Raw genomic sequence first — 22,176 nt, forward strand, 5'->3', positions numbered from 1 at the left:
CTTGGCACACTCAGGGTGGAAGATTTGGGTCATCTAAAACGGTTGTTGAAAAAAAGCAACGCCGTGGCTAGTGCCTTCCAACGAGAAGGACAGGGACCACCACCGAGTGTAATCACTTTGCAGAATTCACAGGATCAGAGAAAAGCAGGCCTAGCTGACATCCCTGAAAACCCCTTGTCTTCTCAGATACTTACATATGACTCTAACAGAATCTGAGCACAGGTGTCTCACTTGGGTAACAACTAAAAGATCCGAGGGGTTTTTTCCCACAGCAGCCATACATTTTCTATGGATGTGCTTCCTACTTCAACAGATTTTTATTTCCTTAATGAAATATATTACCTGTACTTCGAGGTGTGCCTGAAGTCATTGTTTTGTAAGGCGTTTTGTTTGTTTGTTTGCTCAGGGTAGGAGAAGAGCAGAACGGGGTTGAGGTTTACTTTACCTCACTGGTCCAAGTAGCACGTGCCCAAGAAGTGGTTTAGTTGAAGGTATTGGTCTCTGTGGATTACGTACAGGCGCAGACGTATGAAACGTACATGTCTCTGTCCTTAATAGTGATGTTGGTTCTGCTTTCCCCACTTTGCTCTAATATTCCCTCCCTGCCTTCACCCTTCCACTCCCCACAGGTGCCCCTCCTCTGCCCCTCCACCCGGACTCATCTCCAGCTCATCCCTGGCACCACTCCCAAAGCCTACACTTGCCCCAGCTTGATGTCTGGATACTCCCACCCAAGGCCTGATGTTCATGTTCTTGACTTTTTCACCCACTGTCAAATGAAACATCATATCTGGCTGTGTGGGTTAAACTGGGGGCAAATTATCCAATGTTATTTGCTGAAGGATCCAGATTTCCTCTTCGGGAGAGTAGGCAGAGCCTGTCCTGTACTAATTGCGAGATATATAAAAATGACTAATTCCCAGGGAGAGTCTCTAAGCAAGAAAATATACCAGGATGATTAATCCCCTACTTTCTACATCTATGCCTGTTTCAGTCTGTTGAGCACAAATACCAGATTTTGTTTTACTTTGGAAAGGTCAATATTAGTTTAACATACACTTAAAGTGAAATGGCCTATTTCAGAAGGCTGAACTCACACTAACCTCGAAATGATAACACTGAGAAATGTGTAGAGGGTGAGAAAAGAAGAGGCTTTTACCTTGGGTGGGATTGCTGCATCCAGCTCTAGATTAAGTCAGAAATGAAATGAACTTGCCTCCGTCAAATAGCTCTTGGAGACTTGTGTTTCCACATCCCCACACCAACCAGCAGTTCCATGTGATTGACAGACGTGCCTCTAGAGAGAAGCTTACGTTTTGCAGTGCTAAGCATGTTTGCATGGTAATGTAGTTGTGTTCTCGGCAGGGTGGAGAACACTCAATAATTTAGGGATGTTAGTCTTGCAAGAGTTCTGAAAATGCAATGGTAGCAATTCTTCTGGGCAAGGAATTCGGTGTCAGTAGATGTGTGGAGACAGAACGGGCTCTCACAGAGCATTTGTCAGTGGGACAGGGTTTACGTCACTCTCAGGAGCTGGGCACCATTTGTGATGGCCCCAGAAGAAAAGTCTCAGATGGTCCAACTCTTTCTATCAAAGTACGGTCGGGATAAGCTAAGTAACCCAAACCCCCCAGACAAGAAGGTTTCCTTTTTGCTCATCCACCCCCCATCTCTGGCTGGCAGGGGGTCTGCACCACACCTTCTCACACCAGGACCTAGTTGGAGGGAGTGGCCGTCATCCGAAACCTGTCACCAAGGCACAGGGAGGAAGGGAGTGTGGCCAAGCACGCGGACCCACGAGGCTCCGTTGAGGAGCATGACACCGAGTTCCTTGCCAAAGCGCATCCCACGGCCGGCCACGCTTAACTTCCAAGGGGCAGCAATTCCACACGTGCTGGAGGGAGAACAGCACAAATGACACTTGTGCCATTCATGGGATAGTCGCCATGTATCGAGTATTTCCTATGTGCCCCAACTTCTGCTGAGTACTTGATTCATGTTTATTCAATCCTCAGAGCAGTCCTGTGACAGAGGTTCAGTTATCCTTTTTTTTTTTTTTTTTTTTTTTTTTGCGGTACGTGGGCCTCTCACCATTGTGGCCTCTCCCGTTGCGGAGCACAGGCTCCGGACGCTCAGGCTCAGCGGCCATGGCTCACGGGCCCAGCCGCTCCGCGGCATGTGGGATCTTCCCAGACCGGGGCACGAACCCGTGTTCCCTGCATCGGCAGGTGGACTCTCAACCACCGCACCACCAGGGAAGCCCTATCCTTATTTTTAAAATGAGGACCCTGAGGTTCGGAGAGATGAGTAAATGCCGAAGGTCACGGGCTTGGAAGCAAGGTCTGTTGGACTGCAACACCTGCTTCTTTACACTTCGATGTGCTTTATCTTTATCACTAATTCCTATATATTCAGGTGTATCTTGTGAAGCATCCGTCCGCAACCCTTTATGCTCTTCCTCGTGCTGAGAAGCCTCACACCAGGATGAGCGGGGGCTTCCTGCTTCTAAACCAAGAATGGGGAGCCCTTACTCCTCAGCCCCTCCGGAAGGTGGATGTCAGAGGAGCTCAGCGTCAGTTCACCTTGAGGGAAAATGATCTTTTTCTTCTGCGGGAGCTCAGCGGGCTCATTTCCATGGTAGTTGCGTCTGTGTACTTGGTGGGAGGGCTTAACATCCACCCATCACCTAACTATGAATAATTTCATGTGTTTCCAGCTTTTCTGAAACTCCTTGGAAGTGGCGGGCTTGTTTTCATTGGATAGATGTTTTATAAATTAACCCACAAGCACAGCATAAGGGAGGCTGAGGGCAGGAGGTACACACCTCCCGTCGCAGGACCATTTATTTGTACTTGACGGTCCTATTTGTATGCACATCAGAATGAGGATGGCATTTGTTTTCTTTTTCGGCTTTGTCACATTCTGCATGAAATATACCCCACAAAACATGGTGCTGTAGCCACAAGGACAAACACTTGCATGTGTTAAATTAATAAGGCAGCCCTGGAAACTGACTCTCCCTCAAGACAGGAACAGTCTTTGGTTCAATTGTTTTCTCTAGGAAATTACCGAGTGACATAAAAAAACAATGCATCGTTAACCGCCGGTGTGGATGTCCTCCTTGGTGCTTCCTGTGGGATCTGTTGTCTGGCAAAAAGCTTAAGAACCAGGGCAAGAAGCCCTTTAGTGGGGAGGAACATGAAGGGAAGTCCTGGCTTGGACATTTCCACGTGGTCACATCCTGTTCTAAAGGCCACTTCATATCCTGAGACGAAAACCTCCTACTTGTCAATTGCAGAGTTAATCACCCTGTGAGATTTGCCCATGTTTTTCAGAGTATTCCATTCTGTTCCGTGTCCTAGAACTGCTGATCTGATTACTCATTTCATCTTTATCTTCTTTTTGTTTCTGGTTAAATAATCAAGGATTCTGAGGAAAGACTCAGTGGATCGGTGGCGCTATAAAAATTCTTAATTTTCAAGCACATGATTAGAGCCCAAGCCATTAACCTCATTGACACTGAATTTCTTTTCCTATAAAATAAAGGTGACGTAGTCTTCTCCATTCAAGCTCTGGCAGTCTACGAGACTGTGGATCTCAGAAAAAAGCAGGCTCGGATTTTTCTTTTCAGATCTTCAAACTAAGTGTGTAGAATGTGTCTGATCAGAAAACATGTTCTCCTAAATCCTGATGTAGCCATTCACACACAAAGCAGAATTTAATTCGTTAATTATTTCAATGTTTTATTAATGATGGTGTTCACTGCACTGTAAACAGATTTATCCTTCTAGCTTTAATTAAAGCTCTTGGGAGTGCTTTCCTCACAACAACTGTGACTTTCCCCTGATTAAAATGCCAGGAGACAAGAGAAAAAAAAAAAGTCAAGAGAGGTAATGCCTGGATAGGATATGAACTTTGTTGATCCAAAGAAATAAAAATGGCACTAGGGACTAATCGATTACTACACCCTCCAGTGACTTTAGAAATAGAATTACTTGATAAACCAACTCAGGCTGAAACTCTGCTCATCTCCAAATTTGGTAGCATTGTCTTTTGTGGGAAAAATTAAAAATTGGTGCTAGATTATTCATGCCTTCTCTTATTCCAGAGGAGCAGAAAGCAGTTGGCTTCTAAACCACATCCTGTTTGGTTTGGTCCATCAGCCCTATGATGGATTAATCCCACAAAAGAAAGTAATCTCCAAGAAGACCCTCTGTAGCTGTAAGAATACATCAGCAAGCCCCTTCTCTGTTCACTACATTTTCTGATAGAAATGTTCATTCTGAGGGATGAGGAGAAGGAAAGTTCCAGAAGAGAGGAGCTCACGCTAACCTTCTGCGGAGGTTTGTTTCAGTGTTTTCCTTTTGCTTTACATGCATTTCCCTTTGATAATATTCCACATTTCCTAACTGAAGGAACTTTGAAAGCAGACACCAGTAACCAAAGGCCTTGGTGTAAGGAGTTGGGCTGAACTGAGTCAAAACACACCCACACCCACACACTCTCACACACACACACACACACACACACACACACATTCTCTCTCTCTCTCTCTGTCTCTCTCAGGGTTCACTTACTCACAGCCACAGCTGCAGGGTTGAAGAAAGTAGGTGCCCTCATTCAAACTGTTCAAATGCAAGCGGCCCTGGGTTGCTCTGAGGATTTTAAAATTCATTTTAAGACATGTTCTAACAACAAAACCTTATGTTTCTATAGCATTTTCCCTTTATAAAAGCCCATTTTAGTCTTAGAGTGTAGGTTAAGTGGACCAGAGGTTCTTTATCTGCATCTTCCTATGAGAAGGCTGAAGCCCAGAGAGGTTAAATAGTTCATCAAGTCCTGATTTGGGGAAAAGCTGCAACTTGTGGGGAAAGTTAGCCTCACAGGGCCAAAGGGGACTTCTTTCCTCAGACTGGGGACCTGAGTCACTGGGCACTGGGAGAGCCGGAGGGCGGGAGGCGAGTCACAGCTCGGGGTCAGATCTGAACCAGGCCCGGGTGCAGCTGGCCTTTGCAGAGCTCTTTGGCCATTGGAATTGTGAGTTTTTCACCTCCTGCTCTGTCAAATGCAGTAAGCCGTGCAGATACTCTCACGCCAGCTAAACTGGGCAAAGCGAAAATCCTGGTGAGGTCTTAAGACCTCGTGAGTCACAGAGGAAACTGTCCTTCCTCGCGCCTGGCTCCCAGCCCCCAGCCCCAAGGTCTTCCCTGTAGTCCAGGGGGTCCTTCAAGGTTTACTACCCACAGGTGCCTCCACATCCACCCAGGGGTGTGAGTTGTTGCTACCAGAAACCTCCGAATCTCACTTGCAGCTTGCTGAGAATGGAGACAAAAGATCATTTAAAGGCATGGACCTGATTTCAGGAGCTAAGAAAGGGCTAGCTGGACATCCTTTACGTGCCAAATGGGATGAAATAACTCATGGATTCTTGGAAATGTTCCCTCTGACACACAGTATTGTTACACATTTTTATCACATTTTAGGTGGGAGAAGTGAGTGTTTCTTACTCAATTAGAAGAATTTGTTATCTGAAACCCTTCTTTTTTTCTTCAAAGTGAGAGTTTCCCCAAATTGAAAGTAGAAGCTGAAGTAATTTATCTTAAAACTTTTAAATGTCATTTATTTTCACAAATTTCATATCTCATTTTCTTTCCTTCTCAACTCTCTTGGACAAATCTTTCATTCTCTTATATGAATGTGTTGAGTGTGGAACAGGGATCTCCTATGAAATAGTTTGTGATTTTTCATACAGTTGCTAGTTTCTAGTAGGTTTATAATCTGTGTCCAAAATCGGTTCTATCTGCTGAATTGAACTAATCCAGAACATGTATGGAGGCAAGTTATCCTGACTGTAAACACGCTGCGCTTACAGACCAGACACTTCCAGGATTGCGGGGCATTTTCTCATTCAGATCATTAGTAAATAGCTGAAATTGCAATAAAATGCTTTATAAATGTGTGACTAGAGAACTGACGAAAATAGCTCACTGGGTTACCCAAATGTGGAATGATGCATGTAAAATATAATGTTGGCAAATTTAGGGAAAATATAGCTGTTCAACTGACTGTTTATTCACCAGGTGTGCTCTGTGTGTGTTTTGCAATTAAAATTAACTTGCTATTTTAGCTGAAACATTGATCTTGAAGGGAGACAATTTGCTTTTTTTTTTTTTTTTTAATTTTATTATTTATTTATTTGTTTGTTTGTTTTTGGCTGTGTTGGGTCTTCATTGCTGTGCACGGGCTTTCTCTCGTTGCGGCGAGCGGGGGCTACTCTTCGTTGTGGTGCGCAGGCTCCTCATTGTGGTGGCTTCTCTTGTTGTGGAGCACAGGCTCTAGGCATGTGGGCTTCCGTAGTTGTGGCACACGGGCTCAGTAGTTGTGGCACACAGGCTTAGTTGCTCCGTGGCATGTGGGAATCTTCCTGGACCAGGGCTCGAACCCATGTCCCCTGCATTGGCAGGCAGATTCCCAACCACTGCGCCACCAGGGAAGTCCCGACAATTTGCTTTTTAAAAAAGTAGCCCAGGTGAGACTTTGGTTATCTTACTCTAGTTCTGCATTGACTTATACTTCATGCACAAAATAAATGCTTTATCTCTGACCCTTCATTTATCACAGGACTGTTATGTCTAACTAGGTTTCCACCCAGGAAGCTCATGTTCCAAAAGTTACTGTCTCCTGAGGAACTTTTCCTAATGCTTTCTCTGGTACCTTACCTTGGTGTTTCACATTATAGGAAGTCATTTGAAGGAAATATGTGTTTATAGGGACAGATGAAATTCAGAGCTTTTTGTTGTTTTTGAAGGAAGATATGATTGGGGGAAACAGAATGTACATGTGACATAATTATTTAGACATTTTTAGCTGTTGTTTTGTCAGAACATAGCAAGATGATTTTTTTTTTTTTTGCGGTACGCGGGCCTCTCACTGCTGTGGCCTCTCCCGTTGCGGAGCACAGGCTCCGGATGCGCAGGCTCAGCGGCCATGGCTCACGGGCCCAGCCGCTCTGCGGCATATGGGATCCTCCCGGACCGGGGCACGAACCTGTATCCCCTGCATCGGCAGGCACACTCTCAACCACTGCACTACCAGGGAGGCCCTAGCAAGATGATTTTAACCATTTTGGTCAAGTTGACCACTTAATTCAATTTTAAAAATCAGTCAAAGGATTTTACTAGTTAGTGTTTCATGTCAACACACTTTAAAGAAAATGTATGACACTTAAAGAAGCCTCTGATTTTTATGATGAAGCATCACTGGGAAGAGAGTGTTGAAAGAACGACAAGTGTTTGGGTAGAATTACACTTAAAATAAGTTAGTTTGTAGAGCATGAACATTTCCTTTTTTTTTTTTTTTTTTTTTTTGTGGTACGCGGGCCTCTCACTGTTGCGGCCTCTCCCGTTGCGGGGCACAGGCTCCGGATGCGCAGGCCCAGCGGCCATGGCTCACGGGCCCAGCCGCTCCGCGGCATGTGGGATCCTCCCGGACCGGGGCACGAACCCGTGTCCCCTGCATCGGCAGGCAGACTCTCAACCACTGCGTCACCAGGGAAGCCCCAGAGCATGAACATTTCTTTTTGCTTGCTGTTTTGGTTTCTTATTGTTTTATGGCAGTGTCTATTTGGAACCAACATTCATAGTTAAATTCTAGAGGAGAGGTTTTTATATTTCTTTCCAGAATATCTTGACTTTAAGAGTAAGATTAAACATAGGTGCAAACATTCTTTTGTCTAAATTCTTTATTGTTCATGTGTTCAGAGGGATTAAGTTATTTGCAAGACCATAGGGCCAGGTACTGACAGACCCGGGCTGGAATCTCAGTATCCCGGCCACCGCTTCTTTGCTCCCACTGTTGTAACAGTATGAGGACATGAATTTGGATCCTCTCTGAAGACTGTGTCTGAAGACCAAGCAGGCACGTTTAAATCCCAGTATATCCTGCTTAGCTGCTGATTGGTAAATGATGTCTAGTAAGTTGAACAGTCACTGCAGAAGCTTTAATTTAAACAAATGATTGGACTTTGTCTGGAGCAGGGGTTTTGCATCTGGACACTCCTGACATTTTAGATTGGATAATTCTTTGTTGTGGGGCTGTCTTGTGTGTTGTAGGAAGTTTAGCAGCATTCTTGACCTCCAGCTACTAGAAGCCAGTAACATACACACACACACACGCATGCACACACACACACGTACGCACACGCGCACGCACACACACGCACGCACGCACCCTCAATCATGACAACCAAAAACGACGTGTCCAGGAGTTGCCAGATGTCCTGTTTGGGGGCAAAATCATCCCCAGTTGTAAACCACTGGTATAGAAGATGCGCAAAATCCTAATCAAGTCATTTTCAAAATAATCAGACTGATCAGAATTTTGAAAGAAAAAGTAGCTGGTTGCTTGGCTGGTTTCTGTCACTTTTCAACCGCTTATTGTAGATATTTGAACAGAGTCGTACGTAGTTCTTTTGTTTTACAAAAATACAGATGCATCTGTTTACCTGATGCAGGAAAATAGCATCATAAACCTGCCTGCTTATTTATCTTAAGCTTCACTATTTTTAGCTTTTAGAAGTGGACTGTTTTTAGCTAAATAAATACAGATGTTATTTTAGAGTACTGCACGATTGGGTCTCAAAATGCACTGATAAGAATGGGATTAAGAAAAGGAAACACAAGGATAAAATCACCAGTCATCACTGACAAGATTTAGGAAAAATAAGACTGAAATGAGCTCTTCCACAACTGGATGTCGTGTGCCCCTGACCTTGACTTACCTGTTTTAGTTTTTCTGCAGTATGTAAATAAACAGCTCTTTTTTTTTTTTTAACTTCAAATGTAATCAAGAGTAAGGAACTGTGTTTGAAAACCTGTCTATTGCTTTATTAACTTATCTTTTCATGGGAAACATACTATTAAGTTTCCAATTCTGTAACCTAAACAACAACACATTAGAAGCCATCAATTACCATCCAGTTTCATATCTGTGGACCAATAGGAAGGCAAGGTTGATGGTTTCACATCTGTTTTAGGTGAAAGGCTGTTCCTGTCTGTGGTATTTAAAATTTAAAGAACTTCTGTTATTATACAATTGGGAATCCTTGGGGAGTAAAATGTTAATGAAATCCATAATGTGCACAGACTTTATGATAGCAGTTTTAAGAAATTCCTTTGGTGGGGTTTGTTGATTTCTGCCCTGGCGGTAAGAACTGTGTTTTACAGAGTGCGTTAATGTCCACGTCTACCAGCGATGGCTACGTTTATGCAGCATGTAATGTAGCACACAAACTCCTAAGCTTTAAATAACTTTCATACCAGAATTTGAAAGCCCCAGAGCAAAACAATGTGTGTTCTTCAGAAGTGGCAGAACCTACAGTTGGAAACTTTTCAAGCACCTCCACAGCAAACTTCTCCAAAGGTGCAAAAGGCCCACCCTGGAAATTCCAAAGCCAGGATGCAAATGGATATTCTGTGCCCTCATATATTTCTCATTTAATGCACCATTTGAAAGCTCCACATCAAAATAGCAATTTTGGGTGCTGACCTGAAACAGAGACACACACAAACACGCATACGTATTTCCTTTCTCCACTGCAAGCCCCCAGCCTTCACATTTCATTCAATTCTACGTTCAAATAAAGAGAGGAAAGTAGATTAAATTAAAAATGCTCTATAAATCCCAATAGTAATAAAATGCATTACGCTTTTATATTTCCAACTATCGAACAGAGTAAGCAGTTGAGGCTAATTGCACATGTTATGACTAATGTGCAATTAGAATAATCACATATGAACTTGTACAAGTGACTTGTACATTTTTTTTTCAGCTCATTTTGCCTCCACGGGTTAAAAACACATTCATGGCCTTCCTTTAATTGCCTTCCTTCAGAAGAATGAAGTCTTAATTTTACCAAAGTTTTATTTTTCTTACAATCCCAGTGCTTTAAACTTCTAACTACATTTTCTGGATTTAGCAGAAAAATAAATAAGCTTCTTTATTCTTCTAGCAAGCCTGAGACGGCAATAGATAGAATTCTTCAGGGGATGGGTGATTGGACCTGACAGCTTCTGAAATCCTTTCAAGCATTTAAGATTCTGTGATTCTATTAAAAATAAATTTACTCTATCAGCTGGTACCCTGGGCTTGCTTAAAAGAAAATATAAATATGTGAAGCATAGCTCGAATTCGTTTTAAATAGTACTGATAATCATATCAGGCAACACATAGCAAAAAAAAAATTTTTTTTTAATTAAAAAGATTTTCTTTCCTTAGATCAAGTAATTGTTTAGGTTGGCTTCACCCTGAAGCTTATCTGAGGATTTCACATAGAAACCTCGCTAGTGGGGCTGTTTTGCTTGATTCTTTTGTGCTAGTTCAGGGGGAAGTGCAGCTCACTAGGGGAGATAAGATGAAGTCTGGGCAGTTCATCTTTCATGTCTCTCTAATCTTTGATGGAAGTATCTGAAAGGCAAAGTCTTACCCACCATTCCAGGCTGTTCACACCTTAAAGTCTGGCCAACACTCGGTCTTTTTTCTTTCCTTAAGAAGACAAATACCACATGCAATTCGGAGCATGTTATAGGCCATCATACTAATGCAGAAAAGTGGAGGGGAAAAAAGCAGCACCAGGGATACAGCTTAAGAAGAAAGTCATCACGGTGATCTTCATGCATGTATGACTTGATGTGGTTACTTAGGGCTAAAGCTGACAAAGACAGACCCCATCTCCGAAGAGAAAGACCAAGACCCAGGTCGATGCACAGGCTGATGGCTACAGGTGCAAGAAATTCAACAGAGCTTTTAAGTTTGAAGATCCGGAAATTAAAGATAAAATTTCCAGTGGGAAATACTCATGATAATAAAAGAAGTTAGCAAATTAAATGAAATGTGAAACACTGAACAAATTGTTTTTGATATTTCAGGAGGCACACAGAGTTCATGGGGAAAAGAGAAAAGAACTTTTTCTTAGTTCCCAGTCTTAAAAAATGAAGACAGAGTATGCAGAATTTTCCTGGCCTAGTTTTTTAAACATTATTCTGAAAATCCAGACTAGCCACTGCTGTTGTCAACCAGCAACATTTTGTAGCACACACATTATCCTATTTCTGTAGTTTTAACTTATGTTTCCAAATACTGCATTCATTTATAAGGATACTTTTATTTACAAAGCTCTAATACCAAGACGGTAAGAATTCATTTATTTAACAATCATGTACCCTGTGAAGAAAAATCAGTCAATACATTTGTTCATTTAACATGTTTCCTCTAAATCAACCACTCGTAAATAAAAGAATCTCATTTACTAAGACAAATGTAGAAGGCATCTTACATGATCTACATCTGGACATTCCTGTCTCTTCTGGAGAGGAGGACAAAAAGGAAAAGCAGACAGGAATAGGTAATTTGGGGTTCAGTCTGTAATATGCTGAAACTGAACTCTTATCAACTTCTGTAATATAATAGTTTAGTTCCCTTAGTCTAAGAACTTTGCTGTTTTCCAGGAGAGTTTATGGGAACATCTGTTTATCTACCTATCTTTTTTTAAAATGTCTAGATTTAGAATATTATGTGTCTCATATAAAATGCATCTCAATTAAAATCTTTTTATCAAAAGATTTGATTTCCATTTAAAATTTATTTATTCCATTTCTTCTTATATACCAGCAGCTTTATTAAAACCACGCAGGGTAATGTGTTCTCAGGCCTGACTTTGCATCTTAAAGTGTAGTGACAAAATGATAGGATTCTTACTGTCCTGGAAACCTGCAAGGTAGCATAAAGAAATGCTTTTTTCTACATTTCCACATGTGGGCCTTAGCTCTATTTTTTCTGCCAAGAAGCCCACCCCGCTACCCCCAACACCACACACACCACAGTATGGCCATGTTCACCAAGAAAACATTTCACCTTGTGTCACCTCCAAGGATGTGGTGAAATAGACGTGTCTGTCCACGTGTTGAGAATGGTTCCAGTGGATAAATGCGAATCACAGCTTCTTCCGTTACGTTAAGGACTCCGGGCAGGGATAGGGGAGGAAGAGCATGATATGTTTCGTGGAACATCTGTGCTTGTTCCCCTGTGCTTTGAAAGTAGACGTGCAGATGCATTTTTCCCATTGTGTGACCTGGACTGAAATGCATGAAATTACTACAGACAGATTTTTTCTTTCAGAACATTAAAAGAATTTTCAGTTCTGTTCCCCGACTGCATTTGGATGGCAAAACAGTGTGTCTTCAGAGCACAAAACGTTTCCCTCGTCCTCACCTTGGTTACCCACCTCCCTCCATGCAGTTTCCAACTTTCCAGCCCTTTTCCTGCCACGGGCTGGCCTCTGCTCAGCCCGAAACTATAGAACATCCATTGTGAATGGTAATTACAGATGATTCTTTTAGAAAGTAATTCTTTGAAAATGCATTATTTCAAGGGCTTTCCCACCTCCTTTATAAGTCATCTTCAAAAAAAAAAAATCAGTATACACTTCCTGACTGAATGGTAAGCTTCCAAACAGGGAAAATGCAGTTGACCAAATATAGTAAATCATGAAGTTCATCTCATCTGTTCTCAGGAATGATTGGCATCCCTTCAGAGACCCACTGTTTACACACAATTTCTGACAACCAACTGTACCTAGGCAGCCTGTTCTTTGTCTTCTCCCTTGTCTCCGGGGCAGCGTTTGTTATAACTTTTGGTGGGTGACTGACTTTAATCTCAGTAATCCCGTCAGCTCCTTGCAGGATTTTTAACGCCAAGTAGAGGGGTTTTCTTGGACACCTGCACGTCCAGATTCCCCATCAACACATGAAACTCTCATTAACCTGAGAGGCCCATGTAGATCCCTGAGAAATACATGGAAAGTCAGTGTAAAAGGATGCTGTCAAAGTTTATAGGCCAACAGCCTGATTTAGACCATTGCCCCCATCTGCAAGTCTTTAGTTTCCAGAAACTCATCCTTGTGTTTGTTTTTGAAACCAAGCTTTTAGAAGGAGAGAGAAAAATTAAAGGCGTGACTTACTGCAAAACTAATAATAAACAAGCCATTTTGTTGGTGCTGAAATAGACAGATGCTGTCTGAGTACAGATGTGTGTTGATCTTGAGTCATTTAGAAATCTCCCTAGTACTGCAGATAATAACACTTTATGGGGAGCATAGAACGACAGCTTTTGAAACAGAAATAGACCTTACCTGTACCTGTTTAATATTTTCTTGGTCTTTCAGGTTTAAAAATCTCTTTAAACTGCTGATAGATGGAAAGATGTATGTGTCCATAACTGAGGTTATTGCACCTTGGAAAGGTGTTATGTTGCCTGGCCTCAGTGCAGAATTAGTATTACTGCTTCTTCTACTGGGCTGCTTCTCAGAGACCATGAGACAAACACAAAGATCACAAAAGGCCTGAAACCTGCACTCATTTCCCAGCCACACAAAGCTACAATTCCAACATCGTATGAGGATCATATGTTAATTAGGTGAAAACTTGGAGACCTATAGTTAGACAGTGAAATATCAATGTTGCTAATTTTTCAAAAATACAGAAGTGGTCTGAGAAAAGTCTAAGATACCAGATACAGCCAATCCATAAATATCCTGTGGACGTCATGATCCCAAATAAGTTGGCTCTAAAACAAAAAGATTGAGAAGAGGTTGGAGAGCATGATAGATACGGCGAAAAAATGATTTAAGCCTTGCTGCCCTTTGAGGTAACTTCTGGGAGGAGGGACGCTTCGTAAGTTAGTGAGAGGTCTTTTGAGAAATAAATAAAAAAGAATCCTTCACGTGGCATGGACCTGGCCAACAAAACTCATCATCCAGCAGACCTTCCCTGTAAGTGGTGAACTTTTCAAAGGACTGGAAATTTTGAGTAGTTTTAATATTTGCAGTTTAAACACCAAGATAAGAATAGTCATATTCCTCAATTAAGAGTACAAGTTTGGGGCTTCCCTGGTGGCGCAGTGGTTGAGAGTCCGCCTGCCGATGCAGGGGACACGGGTTTGTGCCCCGCTCTGGGAGGATCCCACATGCCGCGGAGCGGCTGGGCCCGTGAGCCATGGCCGCTGAACCTGCGCGTCCGGAGCCTGTGCTCCGCAACGGGAGAGGCCCCAGCAGTGAGAGGCCCGCGTACCGCAAAAAAAAAAAAAAAAAAAAGAGTACAAGTTTGTTGCTCAAATGTTAACATTGGCTTAACGATGGGTAGCTGGCTTTATCTGGGAAAAAGGAGTTTCAGATCTTGCCAGCAACGCTGAACTGACAGAGTGTTGAATTTAAACTCGGCAAATGTGTATTGAGCGTTTGCTAAGGATGAGACGCTGCAGGTCGGTCTAGGTGACATTAAAGTTAAAGAGGGCTCTCTCCCTCTTTCAAACAAGTTATACAATCTAGCTACTACAGGCAAAACCACACATACACACACACAAACACACACACACACACACACGCTCCAATCACCCAAATGACTAAGGGAAAAAATATTAGGGTCACATTCTTATGTTTAAGGTGTGTACCAATGCATCATTATGACTCTCATAAAGCCAGGAAAAATAACGAAATGGGCTATGCATTGGTATTTTTGTTGGAGAGGAGAGGAGACCACGGCTTGGAATGGCTAATTAATTTGCTTAACATACTCCAGGTCGTTCTTTAATATCAAAGCCACAGAGGTGCTCCTGGGACCTGTGCTTTTTTGCCACCATGTGCTGCCTGCATCACCCAAGTATTTTTCCCTGTAGTCCTAGAGTTCATTGAGGGTATTTAATGCAGCCAGTTCCCTCTGTATTGAGATGTATTGTTTACTTGACTTTTTCCCTCACTGACGAGAGGGCAGGAATCTGGTAACCTTCCCTCTCTTGGCACCCAAGTATCTAGCACTTATTTGTGTGATAAAAGAAGAATCTCCAGCCACCAGCTTCCCTCCACAGTGCAAGGGATGTTAGACATGGAAATACCCACCACCGGAAGCTCATGATCTCAACTCATGGCCCTCTCTTTAATTGTTTGAGGAGCAAACAGTGTGATTTCGACAGCAGTGTGGACTCCTCAAGAAAACACGCAGTTTTGATGCCATTTCATTGAGATGTTTTCTTTCAAACGTAGATATAAACGGAGGGTAGGGCTGGACAGTGTGCCATGAGACTCAGGAGAGAGGTATCTGGCTCATGCAGACTGAGGGTTAGGTCTTATTCCCAGGAATGCTTGGATTCCCAGAGGCAGTGAAAGCACACATTTTAGCAGAATTAGCTCAGCAGTGCAGTGCACGGTCATGAGCTGAAAGTTTAATTACAAATAAGATTGCATGGTCTCCCTGTCACCAGCCCAGCACCTCCTGGCCTGGACCCGTGGACCCCATGAAGGCCTCTGCAAAGGAGGATGTGTGTTGGGGGCTAGGGGTGGGGAGGACACTTTTCCCTGCTCTCTAAAGGACTTTTGCCAAGAGATACTAGGCAGAAGGAGAATGTTCATCATATGAGATGTTTTGAAATGCAGGAAATTGGCTGGGATTTTTTTTCCTGTTCCTTCTGCCTTTAACTCATCAACCCTGACCCCTTCCATAGCCAAAATCTTATCCTATCCTATGAGGTCCAGTTTGAATGATTCAAATGACCTCTTTTCCATACAGCCTGAACTTTCCCCTTGTGCATGTAATCGTCTTCTGAAGCTCACAATGCCTCATCTGTGGGCATGGTGGCACTTCTTATTTTCAGTCTTGTATTATCCTTTTTTTCTGCATAGGCCTACTTCCATCCCGAGCCTGGCATACCATATATATCTATTGAATTTAATGGATTAAATGGTTTTATCTGAACCATTGGTGTCCTTCGGTTTACTTTAATTTCACACTTTCCGTTTAAGCATCTACAATGCGTGAAGCACCATTATTGGGCTTTAAGACACATCCGTGTGGGTATGCACCCTGGCTCCATGCATCGGTTTATAGTTTGCCCGAAATGTTTTTAATCATAAAAGCAAGAATAATATATGCTTTATCTGCATAATACAGTCCTACTGAAATTATGGGTGGAGGTCATAAATTCTTCTGTTACGTTTTAAAATGGTTGTCATCCAGACCACCCTTTAGTCATTCTTCCATTACTGTGCCCCCTTTGTTTTAGCAGAGACAGACATCAGAAGCAGAGATCCTTTCACACAGTCTGCTTGATCTCACAGGATGTTGATCAATGCGGTCAACTGGATCCATTCCACTTGACCTGCTCATGCATACCGACCCCAAGCAATTCCTACCCATTAAGCCTTCTAACTAGGAGAATGCTTCCCTAGTTTTCATGAGTGTTACAATAAACAATTAATGGATGGAACCAAGAGTTATAGCAGGAGAGCCTAAGCCAGCCTGTGTCCTCCATGCAGGAGATGCTTGCTAAACCTTGCTGACTGAAACTTCTAGCAAGAACCCATGGTACAATGGTCCTATAGGCATTTGACTAGATCTACATCATGTTTATGCATATCTGAGGCTGGTTACAATTTTTTTTAAGCTGTAGCATATTTTTCTTTCTTAAGACATTTCCATTATGCGATTTTTACTACAGAGTTTGTAGGTTAAATTCTTAACCAAGTTTCTAGGGATTACATTTGTTCTGTTCTGAGTACTTATCCTCTTTCCAGATCAAAGTATTAGGCTCAGGTTTTCAATTTAATGTAACTTACAAATAAGTATTCAAAAAATGTTAATAAAAATATTTAGTCCCTGAATCTTTTACCGCCCAGTAAGAACTCCTAAGTATCTAAGTTGGAAGAGGGGACCATCTAAGTGTCATCTTCCTGACTGAGCTATTAAAGTTTCTGAGGTCCCCATCTGCAAGTGAACATGGTGTTGAAGTAATGAAGCTTCTTCATTTTAAAGAAATACAGAGTTTTCAGGTTGGCGTATGTCTTAAAAATGTACAACAATCTTTGCCAAAGCCTAGGCATTCGGTCAGCCTTTCTCTTTAACTCTACATAGAAGTTTCCAGTTGTCTTTGATGCTGATTACTTGTATCCCAGAGTCTATAGGAACCCCCATACGATCTCATTTTCTCCTCCTTTGTTATCAGAATACATTGTGTCCTGATGTCCAGATTTTACAGGCTTATTGAGTAAGAGAGGAATTCAAATGGAATATTTGTTTTCTCTGAACACAATTATATCTGTTCTAGAAAATATAGAAGGGAAAAAGAAGCCCTCAGATTTTGCATGGAATATGTGAAGACTCCTCCCATATTTCTCTTAAATTGACGTCATCAGGGAAGCTGAGCATTTTCCGGTGGGTGTCACAGTCCTGTTGCCCTGCTCTCAAAGGTCTTTGAAATGCGGCCTCAGACACCCTGAGGAGGTGTGGACCCACCGTGCTCTCCTCCCAGAACAGTATCCTCCTCTTCACGCTCCATCTTCGTGGTTTCCACGTGGGAGTGATTGGGGTAGCTGGGTTCTGGAAATGTCTCTAGTTGAGATGCTGGTATTCACCTGCAGTACGGAGTCCCTTTCCTTTCCTCCTGCCGATGCCACTTGCCCATTCCAACAACTACAAGAGATCTTACTCTTCAGAAAGAACCACATGGCACTCCAGTTCCAAGAACATATCAGAATTAAATATTTCTTCTTTAATTTGTTGCTTCTGGTTTATGCCAAAAAAATTAATCTGAGAATGAAAGGATATGCCAACATCCAAAGGTGGTGGAGCCCCACAGCATAATCTCCTTTATCAGCCAAAGGAGATAGCTCTCAGCCCTTGTTTGAGGACTTCATTTGTCTTGTGCTTTCCTTGTTGTTCTTTTGCGCGAAGTACAGTGGCATCAGGGAAGCCAGGCTTTGCGTTGCATCTGGGCTGCACAGCCTTATCTAGTGTTATTCTAGCTGGTTGACTCAAGTCTTTGGAAAGGAAAATTCATCTGTTCATTCACTTGGGATTGTTTTACTATCAGCATAGGCTTTGTTGAAACCAGTAGTTTGCTTCCACCCAGGAAAATGCTTTCCTTTATGGAAAAAAAAAATTAATTCAAGCAATTAAGGCAAGAAAAGAAAATTGGTGAAGTTCTTCCTGCACTGCACTTTTCTTGCTCTTGGATATTTGTATTCTTTACCAGAATTTTTAAATGTTTTCTCATTATCTTTTGCTAAAAATGATCTGTCACCACTGTCTTGTTTTTCAACAGCATGAGTGACTCATTTGCAAAATTTGGTTTTCCAGTAGTCAATGTAAACATTAAACAGAGTCAAAGTAATCATAAATGGTTTCATATTCTCGATAATTATACAAATATGTAATTTCCAGAAAGAATAACTATAAGATTTAATTTTTATTCACTAAGAAATTCTAAATCACCTTTTGATAATTGTGCTTTTTAAGATAGGAATTGAGGAAGAGCATGGGTGTACTGGCATGTACATGGGCCACCAGTCTGATCTGGGGTAAGTCCTGGCTTAATCACTGACAAGTTACGGGACTCTGAGCAAGGTTCACACATCACTTTGTTCCTCAGTTGCTTTGTCCACTAAACCTTCCTTGTATGATTGTTCAGAATTAAAAAGATAATGTATATAAATTTAGCCCTTAATAAAATGCCTGACACATAGGGGTTGCCTTATGAATTTTCTATATATAATAGTAATTTTAGCCATCAGTGTTTTTTCTATGTAATAGAGTAATCATGAAAAATACATAAAGAGAGAATTATGTCACCAACTATAAAATGGTTGTATTCCTACTGGCAACTATAAAAAGTCCAAGATCCTAAGTCAAGGAACATGATGATCAGGTGCTGTAAATTAAGCCCCCAGATCCTGGAACAGCACTGATGTTCAGATGCTTAGGCATTATCAGAAAGCACGTGTGTTATCTAAGGAAATGAGACAATTGCTTAAAAATATTTTCTTTAGCTTGTAGTGTCTAGTGATGAATTAAACAGCTCTTTGAGTCATCAGAGATGCTCTAAAAAGAATCCGACACACTCCACCTCCCCCCCAAAGAAAGTATTTTTCCTGTTTTTAATCAGACTCCAGTCCTTTGTCCTTTATTTTTTCAGGCTCTTGTACTGACCTGTCTTGGGAATGTTAAAAGCCGGGAAACACTCCCTTGTCAATGCTCGCTCAATGGACAGTATTTTATTGAGCAAGACAGATTTTTCATTTTGGAAATGAGACTTTCCACATTACGACATTACCAATAGCTAGTTATGTATTATTATAGGAAGTGATGATATCTACTTCATGGCTGGGAGGCTGCATGCAGGTATTTAACCAGCAGTTTGCAGAGGTTTGCTTCATGATGTACTGCACGATGCGAAAACGTGCCCTTTGTCCTCAAGTGATTCCCAGTAAAACGTGTATCTCTCCTGGCTTCTGTTTATCTGGGGATTGTGTTTCCTATCATTACTAAGACAATGCCATGGCCATAAAGTGCATGTGGGTTAATACCTGTAGACATCTTACAACGAAGAGGGAGTTGGAGGTGGACAGTTCACCCCACAGGAGCTGTAGGACACCATCCCCTGCCCCCCAGAAGGGGATGAAGACAGCTGTTTTCTTCTACTGAAAGTTGCACTTTCCTCCTCTGTGCCTGATGTCTAGCTATGTCTTCTCTTTGTGTGGAGAGCACAGTGAAGATAAGATGTAGGTAGACATTCTACCAGCAGTGTTAGGCTTTTATATTTATATTGGAAACAGGATGTCGTATGGGGTCACTTCTGCTAACACTGATAAGCTAACTCAGAGTGGCCACTCGAACTCAAAAGGAGTTTGGTAAACTTCCGTCAAATTGCCCACAGACCATCAGATAAGTACCAGATGTTTATGTTTGTCACACACACGGAGTGAAACGTTCCACAGTTTCAGTGAATGCAGTTGACGTTCAGCTCTGTGCTACGCCCCCATCCTCCCACCCCCTCACCATCACCCTTAATGTTAAACAGAAAGTACATCAAACTCATATGTGAAATCACACTCATCTTCCAATTAAAAATAAAGCAGCTGTGAAATAATGAATGACATTCTTTCAAAATAAGAAAATAGTGATGGGCGCAGAGCTGATTGGACTTAGGGAAAGCAGGTTACTTAATTATGGTTATTGTGTGTCTGAATTTTTAAGAGAAGGGAAATACTGTTTAGGATGATGAACCCTCCAAAACACAGAGGGCTGCCATTATGTAGAACTGCTCGGGGTTGTGTCTTTGTCTCTCCAGCTGCCTGTCTTGGGTCGCCAATCTTGTCTACTGGATGTGAAGTTGGTGAGAGCTCATCAGAATTCAAAAAGCTAACCCACCAAGAGGATGGCCAGATTTTGAATGGTGTTCGTGACAACTGATTATTTTGGCTTCTGAATGAGCAGAGCACAGTACTCTTTAGAGATCAATCCATTTCTTGACAAATAGTGTCCATAGCGGTGAGGGAAACATGGTGGGTTGTCTAGTGATGTTATTTCATTCATTCATTTCCTCCCCATTGCCTCTGCCCTTCCTGTTCCCCCTTCTCCCTAGAACAGCCTTTCCCTTTTTATCCACTTGTGAGCTCCTACTGTGCATCTTTCAGTACGTGTCTTAGACATCAAAGTCAGCTGTGAGATGTGTCCAATCCCCCTACCTCTCCTTCCTCCGTGCCTTGCCCCATCCTGTAATCTTGTGTTTGTGTCTCCCATTCTTGCTGCTCTTTGTATCCTCACCACTTAATACAGAACTTAGTGGAAACACAGTACTAAGTGTCCACTGGATGAATGTCAATCAAGGTGAGTAGAAGTGTTCACAGGCGGCCAACTGATTAAATAGATGACGCTACAGTCAGGCCATAGAATACCATGCAGCCATTGTAATTGATGATGTAGAAAAATACTTTTGGCATGGAAATATATCCATAAAACTAAACGAAAAGCAGGATATCAAACATAGAGGTAATACGACCTCATTTTTACAATAACAAACATATACACGATGGTTACATATATTTTGCATAAGGAAATAAAACTCTGGAAGGCTATTATCAGCCTTTATTTCCTATTGGTGGTCTTATGAAGATTTTAATTTCTCCTTTAATCTCTTCTGCATCTTATGAATTTTCAATAGACATCTATCACTTTTCTCTATAGAAAAGCAGATATTCCTTAAAAGAAATCATAAAAGTCTGGATGGAAGTAGAGGAAAAACGCAATATGATGAATTGACAGATGGAGACCTGAGCTTTGCACTAAACATCTTGGAGTTAGATGTGCCTTATTCTGCCCATCAGACCAAAAAGAGGAAATAGTGATTTGCAGTCAAAAAAAAAAAGAGGAAAATGTTCTTCTAAGTTGACAGAACTTTACATGTGAAGGCACAAAGACAGAAAAGGCATATCTTGTGTTAGGAAGAATAAATACTTTATGTGGCTGGAAGATACGGTTGGAGGGGAGGTAGATGCAGCAGGTGAGACTAAAACAGCAGGTTAATTGAGGCCAATGTCATGATTAGCAGAGATGGCTTCAGCCCTGAGAAAGGTATAAACACGCAGGTGTTAAGTCCCTCTGGGTCTCCTGACAGATACCTGTGGTGTGAGCAGTTGTGCTTCTGAGGCTGAGAGTTATCTATCTCCTCCCAAACTCTCTCAGGCGCTGAGGGTCTCTGTTAGGGCATTCCACAAAGGTCCCCAGGGAGAAAGGACTTAAAAGAACCTCTGTGGTGTTGCCAGTGAGCATCTCCACAGTGCTGGTCTGTGTCTTGGTAGAGTTCTGGGTACCATTCAGTTTTAACTCCAGTCATTCAAGTCCCAGTCCTAATCATTTGGTGAGGTTGTCATTCATCCTTTCTAAACCCAGTGGTAGTAATGTTAGGAAGAAAAATGAAATGAAATTTCAAGTATCCCAGCACAGTGAGCAAGAGAATCTGCAGAGTTTTAAAGCACAACAGGAAACCGTATGCAATTACAAGGGGAGGTTGTGAATGCATTTCATTGCTGTTGAGAAAAGAAAATATCTTTTCTTCTTTATGAGTGATTCATAGGTATGCTTTGGGGCCTTTCAGTCTGGGACTTTGGTCGGTTCATGTGTTGGCACCTGGTTAATTTCAGTCAGTGGCTCCTTCCTTTCAAGTCAGTTGTTTCTAGTGCCTAGGATTCTTCTAGTTGACCACCAGTTAACTTCTTTCTTACCTAGTAACTAAATCTTACCCTGAGAACAAAATTTTAAAAATAGGAAAAGGACAGCCAGGGAATGAAGTTCTAGA

The 22,176-nt window shown here is 42.0% G+C and overlaps 1 protein-coding gene across 7 annotated transcripts in view; it reads left to right on the plus strand.

The window, feature by feature from the left end:
- Nucleotides 1-22,176, plus strand: part of NRP1 (neuropilin 1) — a 139,966-nt gene that overhangs the window by 70,845 nt on the left and 46,945 nt on the right. The window lies entirely within an intron of this gene.

Source organism: Mesoplodon densirostris, chromosome 4 (genome assembly GCF_025265405.1).
Source record: "Mesoplodon densirostris isolate mMesDen1 chromosome 4, mMesDen1 primary haplotype, whole genome shotgun sequence".
Classification (NCBI taxonomy): Eukaryota; Metazoa; Chordata; class Mammalia; order Artiodactyla; family Ziphiidae; genus Mesoplodon; species Mesoplodon densirostris.